General features: G+C 43.0%; 1 protein-coding gene across 1 annotated transcript in view; it reads right to left on the bottom strand.

Annotated features, from left to right (window-relative positions):
• Positions 1 to 25035, bottom strand: part of TSPAN18 (tetraspanin 18) — a 175478-nt gene that overhangs the window by 135275 nt on the left and 15168 nt on the right. The window contains exon 2 of the mRNA XM_048483711.1: positions 9553 to 9684. The gene's annotated coding sequence lies outside the window, so the exon portion shown is untranslated. The remainder of the gene's footprint in view (positions 1 to 9552; positions 9685 to 25035) is intronic.

Here is a 25035-nt window from a genome sequence, read left to right as displayed (position 1 = left end):
GGTCCATTATGCATTACCATTTTACCCCAGGGCTGTTCACTTTGGAGTGGGGTTTCCCTGCTGTTGTTTGTGCTGTGTGACAGATCTCCGCCACCAACACTGGCCTTGAGGGCTCCCCCAACCATGCCTGAGTCACCTCCTTTTGATCCCATCCAGAACTTTAGAGCAGCCACAAGCTGGGAGAAGCAGAGGCTGGTGTGGAGGGGGAGGACTCCAATCAGCTAGGAGCTGCTGGCCAGAGTCAGCAGTGCCAGCCTCAGAATGTTGTTATTGGAAATGTGTGCACACATGCTTGTGTGTTTAATGATCCACGCCTCATTCTTTCAATGCTTCATTTGCATGATATTTTGTTGAAGTGATAGAATGCTGGCATTTAAACCAACAAAAAGCCCATTTATCAGGTAGAACTCTGATGGGGAAGGTGGGAAGGACAGAGAAAAGCAGATGAGAGTGAAAGTCAGTGACATCTTTTCTGCTTTTCCTCCAGAGCAAGGGGGAAACTTGAGCTTTCCCCACTTTTTGGAAAAGTAGGACTTTTGAGATCTGCCACATCCTGACTGCGTGGGCAGCTAAAAATTGTGTGCAACTCAATAGCAGCCACAAAGGCAGGCTGCGGGGCAGATTACATGTGCATAATAATCCTAAATCTGATACAGCTTTTCTTATAGTATGTTCTGAACACAGATTTGACAGATAGGTAGAATACATCTTACGTGACAATTTTGCCAACTGAAAACGGTTCTGTTTCTCCATATTCTGTCCTAACAGTAGTCCAGAGTACAGGTTGCATATCAAAACCATCAGATGCTCTGGCACACACATTTCTTTTCAAACTAACCCTAGCCTGTCATGATCCACACAGTCAAAAGCTTTCCTGTAATGTATGAAACACAAGCTGATTTTCTTCTGACATCTTCTGGTACGTTTCAGTAACCTAAGTAAATTTGCAATATGATCTGTAGTACCTCTCTCTTTTCTGAATCCAGATTTAACATCTGACATTTCTCATGCCATATGTGGGAACAGTCTTTTGAGCATCACTTTAATCACATAAGAAATCAATGCAATGGTCTGATGGTTGCTCAGTCTTTGATGTCTCCTTTTCTGTTTAAAAAAAACTGAAATGTAAATAGAGTGTTTCCAGTCTGTAGGCCACTGCTTTGTTTTCCCCATTTGTTGCCATATTTGTGTTAAGATTTCTATGGACTCTGTTTCTCTAGCTTGGAATACCTCTGCTGACATCCCATCTATTCCCTGGTGATTTGTTTCTCCAACCTGCTCTCAGAGCAGCTTTCACTTCATTCTCCAAATTGTAGGTTATTCTTCAAAGGTTTGAAGGAATCTGTCATCATTTCATCTCTTCTGTACAGTTCTTAAGGGTACTGCTACCATTTTCCTTAATTTTGTCCTGTTAAGTCAATGTATTTCCATGTTGATCTTTCAGCATGTCTAACAATGCTTTCAAATTCCAGTTGAATTCTTTGTTCTTGAATGTATGTTAACTTTAAAACAACCCAGATCTAATTCATGGAGAGTTAATTTGTAGATCAAGAGAAGTACAGAACTGGGTTTAAATGATACATATTTTCCAATAGTTAAGTTGAAGTTCAGAGGGTGAATGTTTGCAGAAAGACTACACAGCTTAACAGAGCAGAAGCCACAACAATTCACCATAACTGTCAGTATGATGAGCTGCCAATTTTCCATCATGAGTGGCATGATCAGCTTAGAAAGTCCACTGAGCAATATTGCCCAAGTTCAGGTACCAAAGATATTTAAATATTGAGATTCTGTGTTTGCTCCACATCTATGAAGCATACTTTGTAGTTCAGACCCTACATCAGTGGTGGCGAACCTTTGGCACTCCAGATGTTATGGACTACAATTCCCATCAGCCCCTGCCAGCATGGCCAATTGGCCATGCTGGCAGGGGCTGATGGGAATTGTAGTCCATAACATCTGGAGTGCCAAAGGTTCGCCACCACGGCCCTACATAGTACTTAATTTGCAATAAGGTTAGGCATATGGCGGGTTTTCTCCCCATTTTTGGAACATCACAATCATTGGAATAAACCATTATATAGGTTGCGTTGTACTAAGATCACTGGTCCAGTGCTGCCTTCTCTGGCTGGAAGTTGCTAAGGCCTCAAGTGATTGTCTTTCCAACCAAGATCCTTGAATGGAAGATGCGTCTTTAATTTTGACAATTCCTTTTTCCTAAAATAGTTACCAAGAGAATGCATCTACTCACACATCTTACTAAGATGTATTAGAAGCAAGGATCACAACCTATGAAAGGTCAATGTATTTATTTAGTTGAAACATTTATTACCTGCCTTTCTCCCTTATGCGGCACTCAAGGCAGCTTACAATATAAAAAACAACAGTTTTAAAACACATCAAAGATGATAGTTCACAAAGTCAATTAAGGCTGCCAATAAATAAAATGTAATTTAGTCAAATGCAGTCCTAAGTAAAACTCCTGATGATTGAAAGATGATTGAAAGAGTGAGGCCAGGCACACTTCTCTGGGGAGGCTGTTATGTAACTGTGGGGTTGCCTAGCCCAAACGTTGAGCTTCTTTGATTGGTGGGACAGTCAGACGGGTCTTTCCCTGTGATCATAATACTCAGGTAGGAACATATAGGAAAAGGCAATCCTTTGGATATTCCAGTCCAAAGCCATGTAAGGTTTAGTTTAACATGTCTCTGCCTATTGTCTGGAAGGAGAATTGGACTTTACAGTTTTTCAAAAACAAAAACATCCATGCTGAACTTAACAAGAGTGTACCATAAAAAGTTAAAGAGAAACTTTAAAAGCAAACGTGATAGAAACCACTCCAATGAAAAAGACCAAGGAAGCAAGTAGGTACATTTTAAGGCAGCTGTCTCATAGTTTAATAAAACCACACCGTGTTTCCCCAAAAATAAGACACTGTCTTATATTAATTTTTGCTCCCAACGATGCGCTATGTCTTATTTTCAGGGGATGTCTCATTTTTTCGCTCCACAGCTGCATGCTCTGGTGCTCTGTTCGACGGGCATGCTTCCAAACAAAAACTTTGCTACGTCTTACTTTCGGGGGATTCTTTATATTTAGCACTTCAGCAAAACCTCCACTACGTCTCATTTTTGAGGAAATGGGGTATTTATCAGGAGCATTACATATCTTGTTGAAAAACAATATTCCTTTTTTAAAAAAAGGATAGACTGAAATGGTGGTAACTGTGGTACAGGTTGTCTGAACAAACTGCAATTATTTATTCAGTTAGAAACTTTCATATACAGGGGTTTATTTATTTATTTATAGATGGGATTTTTGAAATCCTTTTGGATTAGTCTTTCAGCAGCATCTCTGGCATTCTGAATTCAGGTTCATTAGCATCAGATGAAAACTGACTGCTCAGTGCTAGGAGTAAACATTTTTATGGATCAAGGCTAAACAGCTTAACTCAGCCAGAGCCAGGATGCTCGCTCTTATTTATTTACAAGCTTATGTCTCGCTATGGTTCATTCAAGAATCTGATGGTCTCAGGCAGCAAATGTCTTCAGGTCTTAAAATACATTATTTTCACCATTTTAGTGCAACTACCACTGGATTCAGGACCAGTCTCCCCACTGAAGCCATGGGAGATGCAGCTCCTAAAGGCCCCACTCCTTTAGGAGCTGCAGAAGGGCAAGGACTAAAGTGGCATAACCCCATTCCTTCCCCCTTTCTGAGTCCTGGGGAGCCCTACCTGAGATACCCAGCAAGATAACTGAGGGAGGGAAAGCCATTGCAGCTGGAGAGAGAGGAGCCTCATAGCAGGGTGGTTTGCAACCCATGATCCTTGAATGGAAGATTGCAATTGCAACATTGACATGGAAGCTAATTAAGTCTTTTTTTAAAAAAAAAAACCCAAACCCTCAAACTTCAGCAAAAATAATGTCTGAACATTAGTGCACATGACCTTGAGATACAGGAAAATATTATCATCTGTACAATAGAAGGAGGGGGGAAAAACAGATGTACCAGTGAGGTGTGGAAAATGGTTGCAGAGCAACCCTAAACTAATTCTAAGTGAATTAGGAATGATAGGTCTACATTGGATTGCATTTTAGTTTCTGTTTAAGCAGAGTATTCTCTGAAAGATATCGATGAGTGAAACTGTCCCACAGCAGTTATTTTAAACAGATCAAACATTCCTGTGAAGTCCTGACTGCGGGTCTTTGAAATGTACAAGAAATTTCAGTGGTGGAAGTTACATTCCCTACTTAAAGTACTTCTGGAGAGTTCTGGGGTCCGGGATGGGAGTAAAAAGCAACCATCTGGATCCTTATCTCATGCTATTTACATGATTTCATATACAACAATCACCCTCCCCTCTCAGAAGGACTTCTCTTGTATGATTCTTTAATGAGGAATTCCTCTCACAGAAACGTTAAAAGGCCAACAAAGTGATGTTATAGAAGTGGGAGGGGAACAGAAAAACTTTTAGATGCAGCCATCTTAAACCGGAAAACAACATCATTTCTTAGTACTAGTGAAATACCAGTTGAAGGAAAACAAGACATAGGCCACTTCTACACATACAGAATAATGCACTTTCAATCCACTTTCAATGCACTTTGCAGCTGTATTTTACTGTACAGAATAGAAAAAATCCACTTGTAAACAATTGTGAAAGTGGATTGAAAGTGCATTATTCTGCATGTGTGGAAGGGGCCATAGACTTCCTTTTCCTGCATTGCTTTCACATCATCATCATCATCATCATCATCATCATCATCATCATCATCATCATCATCATCATACAGCATATAAGAAAAATGTGTTCCTTACATGAGATATAATTCTGACCGTGCTATTCTAATACTTCTAATAGAGTATGCAATGTTTTCCCATTTGGCATAAATACACTGACCATGAACATAGTAATATTTAGTTCAATCCATCTTCAAACCTCAGAAACAGTGGCCCTTCCCACACAGGCCAATTAAACAGAGATAACACCAGTAAAAAACCTGGGGTGGGGTGGGGGCACTTTGCATGGATCCTGATCCTAATGAAGATCCACTCCCTGTCCCACCCCCCCAACCTGGGTTTTTCGAGAATCATGTTATGTGCAATTATTTTGTTTTAACACAGCTCGCAGCTGCGGCCAAGTGAATGGCTGCAGCTGTGAGCTGTGTTAAAACAAGAGAATTGCACATAATGCGATTTCGAAAATCTCTTCCCCGGCTGCAATCTGCGGAGCCACACAGGGGAAACGGGCCTAGAGGATCGATCATGGCCTAGGGGATCGATTCTGCCTGCCTGCAGGAGGGAAAAAAGCTGGCAGGGAAGAACAAAAAAGATGAGCCTTCATGTGAAAGCATGCACCCACAGCCAACACGCTGGCTGTCCACAGGAGGACGGTTTCATGTAACCCGCCTTTCCCCTTCTTTTATTGTCCCGTGCAGAAAGGGCCAATGTTATGTTTAATACTGTTGTCACTAAGAGTCACCCAGACACAGAACATATATGATGCTATGTCTTAATAGACTGAACAGGCTGCTCAGAAGTGGGCAACCAACCCCATCTATGGTTTACACTTGCTCCTCATGTCTAACGGTATAGTGCCAGGCTGGGTTGGTTGAGTGGGCCTAGGACAGGGGTAGGGAACCTGCGGCTCTCCAGATGTTCAGGAACTACAATTCCCATCAGCCCCTACCAGCATGGCCAATTGGCTATGCTGACAGGGGCTGATGGGAATTGTAGTTCCTGAACATCTGGAGAGCCACAGGTTCCCTACCCCTGGCCTAGGAGGTAATACCTCTTTGTGGGAGGGTGTCATTCTGACCACCTTGAAAGAGGTAGTTGTGAGAGCCCTCCTCAAGCAGGATACCTGAATAGCATAAATAACTACCACCCAGTGACTAGCATTCCACTTTTGGGCAAGATGCTTAAGTGAGTGGTGGATACTCAGCATCAGGAAGTTTTGGAAAAGACAGATTGTTTCTATATGAATTTTCTATCACCACACAAAGTAATAAAATGCATCAACATGTATCTAAAACAACATGCTACTGAAGTTCATAAAAAGCTTACATTTACAAGTCTTTTTCCCAAGTCTGATCTATCACTATAAAACTGTATTCCCATATGCCCTATTTCAATGAAAATCGCTCATGTAAGGGAGAATTAAGAAGTTAAAGTCACTTATTTTCCTCTCTTCTTTCCCGATAAGAGGAACAATAAAGTCTCCACACTTTGTCATATTGACATCCTCTTTGTGGTAAAAGCAACTGCTTGCCTAAACAGGATTACAATTACAACTTCAGCAAAATATTTCAGTGGAAAGCAGAGGATTTTTTTTCCAGGGAGGAGCCAAATTCACACACACAGCCCTAACCAAAGATATGAGGCCCCTGCTTGCCTCTTTGCCCAGTGTGACTAAGAAGTGATTATCAGAAGTGATTAACAAAAAAGCAAAAAGAAAACACATAAGCTTTAGAAACATGCTTCATTCTCAAGCAACCCATGCACTAAATCTTTTTTTTTCAGACCATCTCAATGATACTGAACCAGAAAATAGTACGTGGAATAGTCCTAGGATATACGGGGTAACTTCACAATTGCCATCACTTTAATGGGAAAGCTACATATGTTCTGCCAGTGGACAATGCATAGTCCTAGTAGATATGACCTCTGGTGTAAGCCTCTGGGAGCATGTAAAACTGAGCCGTTTCTCAGCTAAATTCAAGGCATCTGTGATCTTTGAAGCCCTTTGTGAGATATATCCATGAGATGGGATCAACAGAACAAATGCTGCTTTTTTTCAGAATGAACTTCTTGCCAACACACACAAGCAGTGTTTTCAAGACACTCTGCACAACTATGGGATTGCAGACATGACTGTGCAGGCTATAATTAAAACATTTCTCTTTAAGTAAAACTGCCAGGTTCAAATCTCCACCATGAAACTCTCAGAGCTAATCACACTCTCTCACATGAACCTACCTCACAGTGTTGTTGTGAGGATAAATCAGAGGAGGTAGACAACCCTGTATTCTACCCAGAGTTCTTTGGAGGAAGGGTGGGGCAAAAATGTAACGAATAAATCTTGTTCAAGATTTTTTTCCCTAAAAAATCACTTCAATTCCCCATAATAATTATTGTATTAAATTTCAAACTATTTCTCAATCAAACATTGTTTCCAGACAATTCACAGAAACCAAAATGCAGTACCAATGTGAATACAGTTTGATACACATGGTTCCTTAGAAGGGAGATTTTTTATCTCAGGTGCGTCTGAAGAAGAACAGAAGAGTTTGGATTTATACCCCATCTTTTTCTCTTGTAACAAGTCTTAAAGGGGCTTAGAAAACCCTTTCCTTCCTCTCCCCACAACAGATACCTTGGTAGGTGTGGCTGAGAGAGTTCTGAATGACTAGCCCAAGATCACCCAGCAGGCTTCATGTGTAGGAACAGGGAAACAAATCCAGTTCTCCAGTTTAAAGTTCACCACTCTTCACCACTACACCACATTGAGCATGAAGGAGGGATGACTAGCTTCTGCTTCATTCTATCTGTGGGTCACATCAGCACAATGGAGGGAGGCAGTGGTGGGATCCAAAAATTGTAGTAACAGGTTCCCATGGTGGTCGGATTTAAACAGTGGCGTAGCACCAATGGGGCTGGGCGGGGCACGAGGGGGTGTGGCCGGGCATTCTAGGGGTAGGGCATTAATAATTTCTCTGTTACTGTAAAAAACTCTTACTGTAAAAAAAAGTTTCTAATTTCCAGCTGGTATCTTTCTGTCCATAATTTAAACTCATTATAGCAAGTCCTATCGTCTACTGCCAACAGAAACAACTACTTCTCCTCTAATTGACTGCCTGTCAAATACTTAATACTTTCAAAAACTTAATTTTGTTTCTAGAAATCAAAAAAGGATACTTTCCTTAAACAAGGAACTTTACCATATTTCTAAAACATGTTTTTAAAACAGCCCAACAGGGAGAATTATCCCGTTTTCTACCTTCGCTAACCAGCCACATAGGAAACAACGGGACTTTATGCCAACTGTGAAATCATGAGTGGTCACTACAGTTTAGTGAAGATTCACCATCACCACTGTTGTTTAACTATATTCTGAAGGGCTAATACATTCAATACTCAAAATAATTTGCACTTTAGATTAAGACACAAATTCATTAAAACATGGATCCGATGGACCATTCCTACTGCAGAGGCATATTCAAGAGCTAGATATCAAGGCTACTGCCAGGATACACAGGTCATGACTTTTTAAAAAATTGAGTAAGCATTAGTAGTTAGTCCCTTTAACCTTTCACTTATACAAAATGCTTTGTAATCCTTTAGCCCAGGGGTAGGGAACCTGCGGCTCTCCAGATGTTCAGGAACTACAATTCCCATCAGCCCCTACCAGCATGGCCAATTGGCCATGCTGACAGAGTCTGTTGGGAATTGTAGTTCCTGAACATCTGGAGAGCCGCAGGTTCCCTACCCCTGCTTTAGCCCCATAAATACCTAAAATCAGTCATTAACACTCCCTTTTTATTCCTGGGTGACCTTGGGCTAGTCACAGCTTTCAATCCCACCCACCTCACAGGGTGTTTGTTGTGAAAGGGGAAGGGCAAGGAGATTGTAAGCCCCTTTGAGTCTCCTGCAGGAGAGAAAGGGGGGATATAAATCCAAACTCTTCTTCTTCTTCTGTTTAAAGTAAAAAAATAAACCAGAACATCATCCATTGTGAACTAGAATTCGCAATCCATACTGTATATTCTGCAAATATTTCACATTAATTAATCCAGGATTAGAGACACAGATTAGCATAACATTCTCACATACAGGAATACAGAGCTTTTAAGTGGCCAAGCATCATGGTAAATCACAATTTATCATAAAATGAACAGAGTGCCAAAATAAATAGCCTACCAAGCAAGTAAAGAGTCCCCTGGACCCAAGAGTAGTTAAAGGGTCCCTCCTCTTACTAGCCGGCAAGCTCCAGGCTACGAAAAAGAAGAAGAGAGGGGGAGGCAAGGGCGTGGAGACGGAAAAGTGGACCCAATTAGTAACCCCCTCTCGGGAACTGGTGAGAACCTGCTGGATCCCACCTCTGGAGGGAGGCTCTCAATGAGAGATTATCTGGCTGCTTTGCCCCATTCACATTTGCCAACAAGCCCATTCAGTCACACAACTTCATGTCACACAGTTGTATGGATGGTGCTCTCATGCTTACCCAGCTATAAAAATCTCAGTTGTGTTCCGTTATCATAACCCTCTGCCAAATTTTGAACCACCTCACTGCTAGAAAATAGTGTTTGGTTCCTACAATTCAATTTACAATCAACAGACAATATTTTTGTCAGATCAGCTGGCATGTGTGTATGTAAATCATGCAAGTTACAAGTCAAGGACCTCAGAAAATCCATGTTAGTCAGCTGAGATTGCAGTTTGAATGGCATTCCGGAGTCAGATACAATATAATTACTTACAACTTTTTCTCAGAGGCCTAAGTAGTTCTTAGAGAAAGAAGATTTTGTTCTCAAAATTAACCATACATACCTATGGAGTCCTGGTGCTGGTGATGATCACTCAGATTCTTCCTTTCCTTCTTTCTTTCCTAGTCTTTCAAGGAGTCCAGGGGGCCCTTCAAACTTTCACCTTTATCTTGTTCTTGCATCTAATTTCTGTGCACTAAAAAATAAAACAAAAGAACAAAAGATAAGGGATTAGAAACATTTCCTAGCTTAAAATAGTCTCTCTCTCTCTCTCTCTCTCTCTCTCTCTCTCTCTCTCTGTACTGCTGTAGTCATCAATCAACAAACGTCCTAGACCAAACCATATTTACAGCACCACTGCTGACTCCCATTTAATCAGAAGCACTTGGCATTTCCCTGGTCACAATGAACAAAGAATAGAAGCTGGCAATATTCAGACACTGAAAGAGAGCCATGCTGGAATGAAGCTGCTGACTTCCAAATCAGTCTGTCAAATTTATTTGCGGGCTTGTGCGTGTGTAAAGTGTCATCAAGTCACAGTGGTTTACTATTGCTTTTATTTGCAGAGTCTTCCTTGGTTTTCTCCCTGCCAAGTACTGACCCTACTTGGCTTTCAAGACCTGATGAGCTTCGACTATAACATGCTTCCTTTCCTAAACATATTCATTTAGTAGCCACAAAATTTACCCACCTCTTGCACCCAAAAGATCAGCTGTCTCACTCTGCTATTACCAACACTCACCCCCAATGTCTTGTGCCCTTAACTTCGTGGGGCTGAAGACCCAGCTACATCAGGCTTAGTATTGTATTGCAACAGTGCTCAAAGCCCAGGAAATGAGGGAGTTTGTTTCACAATGTTGAAGCAAAGCAAGCTTTGTTTTGCCAATTTATGCTGAAGAGCTCTGATCAAGGCCTGATACATTTTTATCAAGAACAAAAAAAATAGAGATTGTGGAATAAAATTAGAGATTGTGGATAAAATGGAGGTGACTTCACCGAGACCTTGTTTAGCACAGCATTCTTCCACACACAGGACTTGGTCTTGGAATATAAGCAGCATGTTTAAGCACATATAGAGCATCTTCCTAATATACTTGCATGACAGAAATCTGACAGTTCAACCCTATAAAAAGTTCAATTCTATACAAACTCTCACCAGGACTGTACTGCTAATCACGCTCTTCCCATCACCTGCAGTCACTGAGCCATCAAGTTTGGTCAGCACCAAACAGAGGAGCTAAACTGCAAATGAATTGACATATTGAATCATTCCATTCATCCCATTTACAGCCCCCAGAACAACCAAGCCCACTAGGCAGAGAAGCTACAGAAACCTACATGCCATTTTCAGACCTGACTTTGTCTGATTTCAGTTTGTTAATCTGCAGAACGTAATGTACTCATTTACAGAAATCACCAAAGGCTTTAAGCTTCAGCAAACATATATATATGAATTACAACCAAGCACAGATCAGACCTAGGTGAATGTCATACAATAACAAAATTAAAGTCTGCTACATAGATAGTAATGCAAAATGCTGCATTTTCAAAAGATGTGATAGTTAAAATCCCTGAGTATCAAAATTCAGTTTCTTAGAGAATGATAACTTGACTGCAACCCTTGAAGGGATGAGGTTATTACCAGCCAACTATAAGAAACTTAAATTCAGTACTAATCCTAATCCCCACTGAATCAAATCTGCATTATGCAGGGAAAACCAGGCACATAAGAGTTTTTCCTGCGCTTTCATTTTGCTGCATGAAATATGGGTTAGATACTTAATCATAAGGGTTAGATACTAAACTCTTGCATTTATAAGAAATAAATTCTGACTCTGGCTGCTAGAAGAGAAGCAAAAAATCAAATCAGACTTGCAATCCCGGTTTTAAAACAGCCATAGAAGGGCACAAAATAAGAAACAAGCAAGTTTCATTTTAAAGACATGAACTGCTGGAGAATTCAATCATTCTTTGAAGGAAGGTGATGAATTAAGATAAACTATAATGGCTAGCATTTTTCCAATTCCAAAATAGTCTGACTTCATACAGTTATTATAATAAACATAGCAGGATACTGATAAAATACCAGGAAGTACTGACTAGGATTCCCTGATATTTCAAGACCAAGAGCTGATGGCTCAGACAGCTATCAAATTCATCAAGCACTGTATACTATGGTTGTTACTATCAGAAAAGCACAGAGCACTACAGAATCCATATGCAATACCTCAGTGGCACCAGTATTAAATATATTATCAGAGAATGCTAGATGGGCTCATAGAAGAAGTGCAATTAAAAGGTGTTCTCTCCTGTGCTTCTTGTATCTGTTCCTTTCTCTGTAATTTATGTACATAATGAATTTTATTCTTGTATCCTGACCCACTAGTGAGCAGTTCATTTTGTAAGCTCATAAGCACATGTTTTCCTACACATAAATGTACATGCACTTACACATATATTTTATATAAATACTGACTCACAGCATGAGGTATAGATTGGCTACTTTTAAAATTAGCTGATAATCTGCCATACTACCTTTGGTTTCTCTGTCAAAATATTAAAAACATCTTGCAATGCACCTTCCTTACATATCTGTCATGTAGCCTCTATCCTAAGAAGGCAGCTGAACATATACTTCTCTTCTGCCACAATCTACTTGGTATTTGATCTACAATACTTGCATGCATCCCATGGGTGCTCCTCTTCTCTCCGTCCTGAGAGCATACCATAGATACTTAAAGAAGAGTTTATTGGTTGATTGACTGGTTGATTGATTGATTGATTGATTGGATTTGTATACCGCCCTACCCCCGGAGGATTCCAGGTGGTAGACAGCACAAATTCCTTAATTGCATTCTCCCCCCCCCCCCATAATTGCACCCCCTGGGGTGCAGGGAAAGGGTGGGTGAAAGAAGTGGGTGGACAGCAGCAGCCTGAGGGAGCGGGCAAGCAGGCAGCAAGCAGGCAGGCAGATGCAGGCATGTGTGTGGAAGGCAGGTGGGTAGTCAGCTAGAGGCCAGCCAGCAAGTGGGTGATGGGCAGGCAGAGACTGGTGGGTGGGGGCAGACAGTGCAAAGTAGCTCTCATGGGGGGAAAAGGAGCAGCCAAATGCACCTGCTATGTGACACTCAGAAGTGGTGCCTGGGGCATTGCCCCCTCTGTCCTTCCCCGCCAGATATACCACTGTAGCCCCATGCATTTCAACTGAGATAGGACCACTTTATTAAATGTGCATATACTATATTTCTGAATCAAGTAATTACCATATAGGAAAACTGGTCCTGATCTGGATAGCCAGGATATCCTGATCTCATGAGATCTTAGAAGTTAAGCAGGATCAGCCCTAGTTAATATTTTAGTGGGAGATCACCAAGGCAGTTTAGGGCTGCTATGCAGAGACAGTAAATGACAAACCACCTCTTAACATTTCTTGCCTTGAAAACCTTATAAGATAGCCATAATTCATCTGTGATTGGAAGGCAAAGAAGAAAATTGACTAACATTCACATTTCAACCTTTCTGAACTTTCAGCACACATGTGATATCTGCTTAAATAGTGAACTACATCAGCAGTGGAATTAACATTCCTGCAGGGTTGGCTTTTTATCATTCATTCTTATTTCTAAGCCCCAGGGCACACCTTTCCTTATTTTATATCATTTAATATCATTATATCATTGTCACAATAATCAGAAAAGGAGATGCCTTCCATTCACATTTTATACATGGGAATTGAATCCATAAAAGGTTATCACTTTATTTGTTTTATATTATGTATCCTCAAGTATAACCAGTATGACAATCACATTGTTCTTCCTTGCAAATGAAATCTCCTGAGAGGGAGGGGAATGGATGAGTGAAAGAGAGCCTTCTCAGTCATGGTCCCAAAACTCTGGAACTCTCTACCCCAAGGAGACTCATCCCACCCCTTTTGCCATTGAGTGAAGGGTTGTTTTTTTTCTGGTTTCATTTGGGATTTCCTCAGTAATCCCTCCTTCCTGACCAATATTTTAATTGCTGCTTTTATGTTTCATATATGTAATTTAACTGATTTTAATTGTTTTTATTGTGCGGTTTCATTTAGGTTTAATGATTTTTAAATTTTGATTTTATTACGTATATTTTTAATTTGCTAGATGCCTTGGTGGCAAAAAGGTGAGGGGATTTTTTTTAAAATAAAGATCTTCAATCATGCTTCTTTTCATTGCTATACCTCATGCCACTGCTATCCACCTGTTTCCTAAAGATCCAGCTTAGCAGAATTTTTCTGTCACCCATTTGATTCTTTCATATACATTCATTGTGGGGTAATGACACAACATCATGTTAACTTGTCTAGGAATAGGAAGATCAGGTGAGTTGAGAAAACCAACATTTGATGATTGAAGTAGGAAAAAAAAGATGGAGACATTTAGTTTGAAACTTCTGTTTATGAATAAAAACAACTTTTAAAATGCTCATTGGAAGACCTAACAGTAAATGAAACCCTCCAGCCTGCAGTTCAGTGATTCATTGTGGCCCATACAGACTGAAATTGCGTTCCTAAATGTGATAAAAGATAAGTATAGGTGGCTCCATTGTTCAATACTTTTTTTCAGAAGGATAATGAGATGCCAATCTCAGGTGATTATTACTATCCTTTGTTGGCATCTCAAACAGGAGTGAGGTATGAGGACCCTATGAATACCAATATTATAAAATCTGCTTTGTAAAAGGGGAACAAATCATGAAGCACCTCTAACTTGCCAAAGGAACATACAAATTTTATACCAGAAATAGAAACTGATGCACAATGGCTAAGTGCCATAAAGCCCATGGGAATTAGGCAAGAAATAACAAACAGGGAGAAGGCAACATGTTAGGACAGCAAATAGTTCTGTTAGATGTGTTTTCTTTTGCTTACCTCGGTGACAAAAAACACTTTCCTACTTAGAGTGTCTAAGGCTCAATTGTCAGTTACAGTCTTTGGGCAGGAAATTCTGTGTTTCCACACATATCGTATCAAAGATTTTTATGTAGCACACAGAGGAGAAGTGAATGCTGCAGAGGAGGAAAGCCTTCACAACAGTTGGAAGGAAGCATAAGAGGAAAGAGGGCACATTACCAAGAATTCTGTTGCACAGTTAAACAACTAGGACTACAATCTTATGGGGGAATAACCCTGACAACTCAAGAGTAAGTATGCATAGGATCATGTTCTCTGAGCAGTGAAATGTTATGAGCAGTGAAAGTGCATAATACAAATATCTCACCTTATAGAATAAATACATAACCAGTAACCGATAATTTTTAAAACTGCAGCTAACATTGCATGGACTTAGGGCAAGTGCTGAGGCATGCTGGTGGCAGGAAAAGAAGAACTGTTTTTCATACCTTGCTTTTCTCTACCGTAACGAGTCTTAAAGCAATTTAAAATAAGACTCCCTCCCCCCCACCTTGTGAAGTAGGATAGGCTGAGAGAGTTCTGAGAGAACTGTGACTAGCCCAAAGTTACCCAGCAGGCTTTTGTTTATTAAGTGGGGTAGGGGTGGTTGGGAAATGGGACACTGAACAAGGAACTTTGGTAGTCACTGGATGATCCCACAGACAGGATGCTTTGGGAGGGTAGTTTGATAGAAGCTCATTGGGTACATATTTTCTTGAGAGTAAATGAACTGGATACAATTACACATTTTTGAGTTAGACCTATTTAGAATTGGAAGTCAGCACAATACTGGCTACTTTCATATCTTCCCCCTTCTCACGTGGAGGCATACTGTAGCATTCTACACCAGCTCAAGCTTCCTGAGCAGCCTTTCATAGAACACTTTACAACAGTTTATCCTTGAAGTTACACAGTCATAGAGAATTGTGGCTAGGTCCTTGTTTTTCAGGAAATGCAGCTGATGCTTCAGATTCTCTAGAGATATATTTGTACATGCACGTGGGTTCATGTAAGCATGTATACAAGGGAAGGCACTCACAGGGTCCCAACTGAACTCTTTAACCTTCTTTTCCCATCACATAATGAATTGCAGCTCTTGTATGATAACAAGTAAAAGTAAATATAATACAGCAGAAATTGTGGAATTCACTGGCAGTGGACATGGTGATGGTCACTAGCAGAGAATGCTTTAAAAAGAGGGTAGACTAATAGAGGATAGGTCCATCAATGGTTACTGGCCAAGGCAACTGAAAGGGATCTCCATATTCAGATGTATCAAATATCTGAATAACAGTGCTAGGGAGTAACATCAGAGGGAAGTATTGGCTTCTACGTCCTGACATCTGGGGCAACTGGTTGGACACTGTTTAAAACAGGATGCAGGACAAAATAGACAATTAGTCTGATCCAAAAGGGCTCTTTTTATGCTCTTCCAAGAATTTGGACACAGTGGCTCATTCCGCACATGCAGAATAATGCACTTTCAAACTGCTTTCAGTGCTCTTTGAAGTTGTGCGGAATGGCAAAATCCACTTGCAAACCATTGTGAAAGTGGTTTGAAAACGCATTATTTTGCGTGTGCGGAAGGGGCCAGTGTGTTTTATGGTAGCTCAGAAAGTCATGTATGTGCATTATGTACATTCATGTATCGTGGAATCTGGAAACCCATATAGAAAATGTAATGACATGACAAAGTAATAATCCAAAGAATAAGTAAAACAATAAAACAACTAGATATAGTTCTGTCAAATCAGACCCCAAAATAAATTATAAACCATACCATAGGCTACAATAATGCTCCAAATAGTCTTCGATGACAATGCAAAGATGCAGTGCACATTTAATATAAACATATAAATGGTTAGACATACAATATGAACCCAAAGTTCATAGGAAAGTAAATATTCCTTTAAAAGCTATAGCCCAAACTGAGCATTCAAATGTAGAATGTCCAAGTACTCCAAGTGGACAATGCTTTGTTTCTATACTTGTTTCATGGAAATATGAAATCTGTTTCCTCAGCGCTGATTATAGTTCCTGCCCACAGTTTTCCAGGAATCGGCCCTTTCCGCACGGGCTAAATACAGCGCCCTGGGGACAGCAAAAACACCTCCCCAGTGCTCCTCCCCAGTGGCACGGAGCCGCTGTTTCCCAACCTCGCTCCCTGAGCGAGGTTTTTGGGAAACAGCAGCTTCCAAACGCTGCCGTGCAAACGGCAGCAGCTGGAAGGCGCCATCCCTTCCCCCTTTCCCAATCGACCTACCTTCCCTGCGACCGTCCGGCGCGTCGCTGAGGCCTGAGGACACGCGCCCCCTGCCCTGCGGTGGAAGTCCCCTAATGCGGTGGAAGTCTCCTAAAGTCCCCCCCCTGCCCTGCGGTGGAAGTCAACTAATGTTGGCTCTGCCCCTGGCCATGCCTCTGGAATACCCCTGCTATGCCAATAGAGCTAGCAGAGGCACAGGATTGCTGACTGCCCTCCAATGGATTTGCTCCTACAAAGTGCCCAGGACAGGGAAAATCCATGGGTGCAGCCCTGTGCTGCCTCTAGATATCACTTCAGCACACACACACCCAGCCTGGATTGGGCCATAAGAGTCAACTTGCATGGCAATAAATATCTGTACAGCATAATTGCATGATATGATAGACAGGAAATCCATATAATATTAGAATCAAGCTCATCTGTGTTTATTGCCCTTCATGGAAACAGAACCAAAATCCTCCCAAATATGGCCAATTTCATGATGTGCACAAGTGCAGCAATATCTTCACAACACTACGCTTTTGATCTAAATGTTTACAAAACAGTGAACATTTTAAAAAAATATGGGAGTCTGTTTGAAAGTCAAGGCAGCAGAACCATTAGCATTTTGATAGCTTTCCACAGTACATAAAAGTAGTCTTTAAAATTCATTGCCCTAAGAATATTCCTTCCCACATAGCATTTCCTTCTCAGCTTGAGGCAGTTATCAAGCATTCTATCTTTAATACCTTAAGTTTCAAAAAGTGCTCCAGGTGATGGTTAAGGCTGGAGGACTCAAGTCACTCAGAGACTGAGGCCCATGCTTCTGGGTAAAAACGGTGTTTCCTGCTAGAATTAACACACTCAGCACAAGCCAGGCATCATTAATAAAGAACAGGCAGATCATGTTCAGGCACTGTAAAGTCCTTGAAGATAATCTGGTTTCCACAGACAGAACTTCATCTTTAGCAATTCATGAGCCTCTGCAGTAGCTACTGTTGGCTTGAAAGGAAAGTTGCAAATTTACTGTGCTTCATACATTCGTTGGTGGAAGACAGCAGCACTTGATGAAAATTACAGAAGATAGCAATTAGGGAAAAATTCTTATACTTTTGCCTTGTGTATGTATGTGATTTATTTGCAGTCAACAACCAGTAATAAGAACAACTACAATAAAATATAAAATAAGAAGTTCCAACAGCTTTTGGAATTACATCAGAATAAATAATTAGTAATCAATATCACAGCACTTAACAGCTCAGAAAGTCTTCTGTCCTCCTATCCTCCTGATTTTCTGTATTTATTTATCAGAAGGCAAAACTGTGCTACAGATCTAGAAACCCACTGATTCTTACCCAGAAGTAAATGGTCCAATCTCCATTTGTTTCTCTGCCCAATCAGCCAGTGTAGGTCCTACTATTTCATCTCTAAGCTTGCTATATATAGGGAATTTTAAGAACTTATGTTCTAAAGTATCAACTTCATTTAGGGAGCAGGCACACAGCCTCTGATTGTAAGGGACATTATTGTATTTGCCTTCCAATACCACAGAAGGCAGGGTATTGCTTCAAGTCTTTGAATTTTGTTTTCTACAAAGAATAGGTATGATGCAGGGCGCACCTGATATTAGAGGCCCTTTCAGCACGGGCCATAAACGGCGGCTTGGGGACGGCAAAAACGCCGTCCCCAGGCCGCCGTTCGCACAGGGGGCGCAGCTGCGTCGCAGCCGCGCCGCCCTCGCGCCGGCCGCCCGTCCTCACGCCGGCGTTTCCCCAGTGCGCTCGGAAGCACACTTGTTGGGGAAACGCCGGCTGGAAGCCGCTGCCGTGCGAACGGCAGCAGCTTCCCGGCGCTTCCCCCCCCCCTCGCACCCTGTACTTACCTTGTCCCCAGGCCTCCGGCGCGTCGCCAAGGCCTGGGGACATGCCCCCCTGCCCTGCGCCGCTGGAGGGCATGTCCCCAGGGGGCATGTCCCCAGGCCTCGGCGACACGCCAGAGGACCGGGGACACGCCGGGTCGGCCGGGCGCCGGCACTCCGCGGCGCCGGCTGCCCGGCTCTTTCTAGGACCGTCCGTGCGGACGGTCCTAGCGTCGTCGGGTCGGCGTCGAGTACGCCGACCCGGCCGCTTCCGCATTCGTGCGGAAACAGCCTAAGATTGCCAGGTGACAAATAGTTAGGGAAAAGGCTTAGATCTAATTGTTACCTTAATTCTAATTGAGAGTCGCCCAATTTTTATTGGTACCTTAATTCTCCTAATTAATAAACCTATTGTTTGAACTGTTGAACCTGGCTTGTGTCTCCCCCACTCTGTCCTAGCCAAGTACGGGGCACCAAAAACAGATTCACTTGGGGGGCAGAACAGTGCATCCTTGGATGATGGAGGAGCCTGGGACTCTCAGGGCAGCCGAGGGGAAGAAGAGAGTCGCCTGGGACTCTTTCTGACAATAGACTCAGTCACTAGCGACAACAACCTTTGACATCAAGGGGCCCTTGAGAGGCCAACCTCAACTGTGGCAAGGGCTCTTCTAGGTAAAGACATTGATGGTCAACATTAAGGAGATGTCAATCCCTAACAAGAGAGTCTCAACATTAAGGAGACTACTGTGATCAACACTGAAAGGAGATACCGTAGTTGATGAACCAGGGTATCAGACTGTGAATGTGTCAGTAACAAGCCTTGGAACTGAGGAGACAACAGCTTAGACTGTGAGGTTTTCTTTACCATCTTTTTAGCCTTTTTAACAGGAGACTCAGAAGTTGCCTGCTTGGCCACCAAAGCTGAGTCATAAGTCAGATCAGACAGAGCCATCAGGAGACTGAAAGCATATGAGCCCTCTTAAAACTTTCTTCTTGGCAGTATCTTCCAACTCTCTTCAAAGAGTAAGCTATGACTGCTTCAGATTCTTCACAGACTGTTAGTTCAGCCTTTTCGTGCCATTACTACCAACCACTCTTTGATTTATGTCCAGGGGTTTATACCTAGCAACAATTACTGCTAATAAATTGAATACTCTTTAGAATGCATTTACAAAGTTATTGGAAGAGCCAGAAAATTACTATCATCAGCTTACAGTCAATGCATCCCTTTCACATACTCCTAACTAAGCAATTCAGAGTCTAGACAGGTTCAAGTTTTACTTCCAATTTTAATTTCTCATTGTAAAAACATAAAGGCTTGGAGCCAGAAAAATAGATGAGAAGGCTACAAGCAAACATTTCCATCTACAAGGTTCAAGGATGCCCAACTGTATGTTCAATTATTACATAATTCCTTTGCTCAGAATGTGAACTCAATTCTTCCAGGCAGCTTCTCCATCTGAGCATTAATCAAACTGAGGGCTTTTTGGTAAATTGATGCTTTTATCTTTATATCTCCACAAGGGAAAAGGATAGAAACCTTTTTTTTTAAAAGGTAGGATTTCAGAGAACCTGCTAAGCCTACTATTACAATGCTCCAGCAATATGTTGATATTTTAGTACTTCACCAAAAAAGGAGAAGAAATCGCTCATCTTTGGGGAAGAGGGTTTGATCATTGATGTGAAATCATCAGCCACTGGACTGGAGATGGGTGTGACTGGGTGTGACACGTAAGCTGACACATAAATCATTTCCAGAAAAACATCAGGATAAAAGTAGTCTCAAAAGAGCTTTAAAAAAAGGGTCAGGGGAAAAAAACCTGAAGTGAAAACTAAATACACAAAAATGTGAACAGAAATAAGTGGATAAACCAGAGCAGTATGTATCCACAACCAACAAAAAACCCATGCAGAAAAGCCCTGACATTTGCTTAGTATTAGAAACATGGCAGCATCATGTGCCCCCAAACCATTCTTTTATCCCTACCACAAAACATGACATCATATACAAGCCTTATGCAACATGTATAAGCCCAAGTGACCTAAAATGAAGCAGTGGCAATGTTCTGTGGCATGGTACATGCAAATGGTCATTGATTTACTACCAAGCATCTCCAATTAAGAGTATTTTAGACAACTAGATTTGGGAATAACCTGGACACCTCAATCCATTGGGGGGGGGGGGGCTGTGTAAGTGGCACCAGGCTGTGCTGATGTGTTTGCACTCTCCCCTGGTGCAAAGGGCACCCCTACTGGCAGAGAGGGCAAAGGTGCTTGTGGCTAGGTGCCCCACAGTAGCAAAACCCAGAAGTGAACACCACTGCAGAAGACTGCTGGAATCTAACTGGATTTCCAGAAGTACAGCCAACTTTAGTTGGCTTCTACATAATCTTTAGGACTGAGAGCACTGCAGCCAGGGTTTTGGAAGTTGGTATAACTCCATTAAGCTCTATGGAGGGCTTCCAGGCACCAAGAGTTGGGATGTTGTTGCTGCTGTTGTTGTTTTTTACTGCCTTGCTTTATCTGGAAGCTCTCTGGAGGCAGTCCACTGCAGTGGTATGGCAGCAGCACCTCCCCAACTGCCTGTGGCTGCCTCTGGCTGTTATTCACCTGTGATCATGAAAAGCCATCACAATCACATTAGACAATATTGAATTAGATAATTCCATGGCCCAAGGAAACTTCATATGCTCAAAATAGAGAGAAAACATACACACAGTCCCATAGAGCTCATGTGCTTCAATTATCTGGCTAGAAATAGTAGTGGCAGTAACAACAGAAGAAAAGTGCAGCTGGCAGTAGGTACAGTTCACTGGGAGATAGGGTTGCCTGCCTCCAGGTGACACCTAGAAATCTCCCAGAGCTTCAAGAAATCTCCGTTCTACAGACATCAATTCCCCTACAAGAAACAGCTGCTTTTAAGGAGGTACCAAAGTGAAATGAAAGTATCATAGTAACATCACAACCCTGTAGAGCTGTCTCACCTATCCAAATTCCACACTCACCAAACTCCATCCCAACTCTCAGGGAATTTCCCAACCCACAGTTGGCAGCCCTACTCAGGAGACAGACAATGAAGGACATGCAGACAGAGTAGTAAAATGGCAGTCCTATCTAATTTCCATGTATGTCCCTGCCTGCAGATACTTACGTTCACAGATCAAGAACACACTCTCCCCAGGTGGGGACATAATTTCCCCAACAGGGGTTTTTTTTCTGCAGATGCAGAAGACCCTTTGGGTCTGGAAAAACTAATTCAAAAAGTTTACCACCACCCCCAAACTACATAAGGTGTTGCATGCTCAGGCAACACACCCACTTAGAGCCTGGCAGTAATTGCGGCAGTGAAGAAACCTGAGATCTCTGGTGACCAGAACAGAGATCCATGCTTTCATGGACAGGCACCACAGGGGTCAACAGGATCTTAAACAGGGCATGTAAGACAGAGATGTTCCACCGGGTCTTTTGTTGAGGCCACCCATACGTCCCTATGCCATCTGCTGGCCTTACTATAATAACAATAAATCATGAATGCACTGCCACCCTGTGTTTCCTCCTCCCTTAACTCTGCCCATGCTTGGAGAGCATTTTAATTTGGGTTTATGTCTGAGCTGGGCCTGGGTGGTTCTTCATAGCTTATACTATGCTTGCCATCTTGGGGTTTTTTTTAATGATATGTGTGCTTAGGATTTTATGTGCTAATTAAAACTGTTTTTTTAAATATGTTTGTATGCTGCTCTGAGCCCAGCTCTGGTCAAAGAGGGTGGAATATAAATTCAATAAAGTAAATAAAATAAAAATAAATAGAACCTGGGAGCTGGTGGAAGAGCCCGTCTGTGATGGGGTCCAGAAGCAGTGGAGCCTGTCCATGCCAGTAGGGTCTGGGATCCCATTCCTGGTACTAGAGCCTGGGAGCCACTGGCGTAGCTCCAACGGGGACATCCGGGGCGGTCCGCCCCGGGCAGGCTCCTGCCAGGTCACATAGGGGGCAGCAGCGTCGGCTGCTGGCTGCCGGTTATGGATGGGCTGCTGGGGCGGATGTGCAGCCGAGGCAGGCCTCCTTGTGGGCTTGCTGAGGCTGCCTGAGTGGCGGGCCCACAGCTTGAACAGGCACCACATGTGACCTGTGGCTTGAAGAGGAGCAACGGAAAGGCTGCTGTAAAGGGAGCCCTTTCCACTTCTGTGAGCCACCAGCAGTCCCTAAGCGCCTGCCTGCCGGAGCCTGAAGACGAGCAACAGGTCAGGTAAGCAGCACGCAGGCACTGGCTGGCAGGCAGCCAGACTGGCCTTGGATCGATCCGGCCGGGCGGGCAGGGGCGGCAACGACTACCCGCTGTTTGGGAGGGTGGGGGGTGGCCTGGGCGACTCTCTTCCTCCCCAGGGCTGCTCTGGGGGTGTTTGGCGCGCTCCATGGCCGGCAGGGCCTTTTGCAAGGATTTTTCTTCCTGTAAAAGAGCCTGCAAGGAAGTCTACAGCTCTCTTACAGGAGAAAAATCCTTGCAGAAGGCCCTGCCGGCCATGGAGCTGCAAGCACACCCCTGCCTGGCAGCGGAGGGCAGCCCCAGCCAGGTCTTGATCCGAGGGGTGGGGCTGCGACCCACTGTTTGGGAGGGTGGGGGGTGGCCTGGGCGACTCTCTTCCTCCCAGAAGGGCTGCCTCTTGGCAGGCTTACATGGCGGGTACTTTGCAAGGATTTTTCTTCCTGTAAAGAGCCTGCAAGAAAGTCTACAGCTCTCTTACAGGAGAAAAATCTCTTGCAGAAGGCCCTGCCGCCAGCTAAACACCCCCCAGAGCAGCCGGTAGGGCAGCCCCAGCCAGGTCTTGATCCGAGGGGGGGGGCGGGACCTGTTTGGGAGGGTGGGGGGGGTGGCCTGGGCGACTCTCTTCTGGCTGCTGTTTGGTGTTTTCAAGGGGCCGGCAGGGCATTCTGCAAGGATTTTTCTTCCTGTAAAAGAGCCTGCAAGAAAGTCTCCAGCTCTCTTACAGGAGAAAAATCCTTGCAGAAGGCCCTGCCGGCCATGGAGCGCGCCAAACACCCCCAGAGCAGCGGAGGGCAGCCCCAGCCAGGTCTTGATCCGAGGGGGTGGGGGGGCGGCGACCCACTGTTTGGGAGGGTGGGGGGTGGCTACAAAACACCATAGACACTCATCTTTTAAGCCCCTCCCTGCTGCTGACCAGCCTCATCCAAGTGTATGAGGAAGAGGAAGGGAAGTGCTCACCTTGTACTGGAAGTTCCAGTCCAGAAACTCCTGAGGAGGGGCTAGAGAGTGGCCAGAGTGAGGAAGTGGCCTCCTCAGGCTCTGAAGGAGCTAGCTTGACAGCAGAGCAGGAGAGGAAGGAGCTGCAGAGAAAGCTTTCACTGTGTGTCTGTCGCCCCATGCAATATTCCACTAGCCTGAGGCCTTTCCTCCGAGGCCCTCGCTGCCTGCGCCGCAGCTCCTCCCACCTCCTACCTGCAGAGTTTGTACACAGCAAAGCAGCCTATGGGCTTCAAGGCCACTACAGATGTTTGGGCCAACGGCGGCGCTCAAGTGAAACTCCCAAGCCAGGTGCTCTACTCCAGCCTTTCAGAATGCGGAGAGCTGCCAGGAGGTGGAAGGTGCCTGCTGGAACCAGGTGGCTATCAGCAACTGCACATGCTCTCCTCGGAAAGGATTCTGTCCATAGCGGCTGTTATCAGCAACTGCACATGCTCTCCTCGGAAAGGATTCTGTCCATAGAACTGCTATTACTTAACTCAATTATATAGCAACAGCTTGGAATATTTTAAAATGGCTATTTTTTCAGCCTATAAGATCTGCAGTTTAAAGCCACCAGGCTCAATTTTATTCAGTTTTCCCAAAAAGGGTGTATGGAATTCTGATTCAAATACAGCTGAAATCATTGCCCAGAGTGCATAGTGGAGCTTTAGGTTTATCACAGGCTATGTGTGAAAGAATCCACTTAAGCCAACAAAAATATTACTAAGTGTCAGCTATAGTAGTAACTGGCAAAAAAGCTAAGAATCAAGGCCAAGTTAACAGGATGGTTCCATTTCTCCCAAGTTAGCATAATTATCTGAGACTATACTGCTGTTAAGGCTTTTGAGTAGAGCAAAACACCTCACATTATTTTCTCAAAGCAAACCTGCTATGCTCTACTTTCCTCCTCCTATACAAAAAAGGAGAAAAGCCTCGAAGGACTTTACACTCTGAGAACACATTTGTTTGTAGTTTAAATTAGATACTTCCTTTACCAAGAGAAAAGAGAAAAGGGACATTTGATTTTTTTTTGAGAGAGAGGGATTAATTTTTAAAAAAATCATAAATAAAACCCACAATATAACAGAGCTCATCATTCACTTCTTGTTTGTTCAGTTTGAATCCACTTCAGCTAGTTCCATGTGAATTGTGGGGAAATGCAACTGAATTTCACAAATACATAAAAATTAACTCTAGATTCAGGCATCTCCACTGGAGAAAGTACATTATTTTTCAGTAGGAATCAGGCATTATCTTTCTCCTTAATGCCATTTAAATCAAGA

This window comes from Sphaerodactylus townsendi, linkage group LG02, assembly GCF_021028975.2.
Source record: "Sphaerodactylus townsendi isolate TG3544 linkage group LG02, MPM_Stown_v2.3, whole genome shotgun sequence".
NCBI classification, from domain to species: Eukaryota; Metazoa; Chordata; class Lepidosauria; order Squamata; family Sphaerodactylidae; genus Sphaerodactylus; species Sphaerodactylus townsendi.
This window is presented reverse-complemented; position numbering and strand designations above follow the sequence as displayed.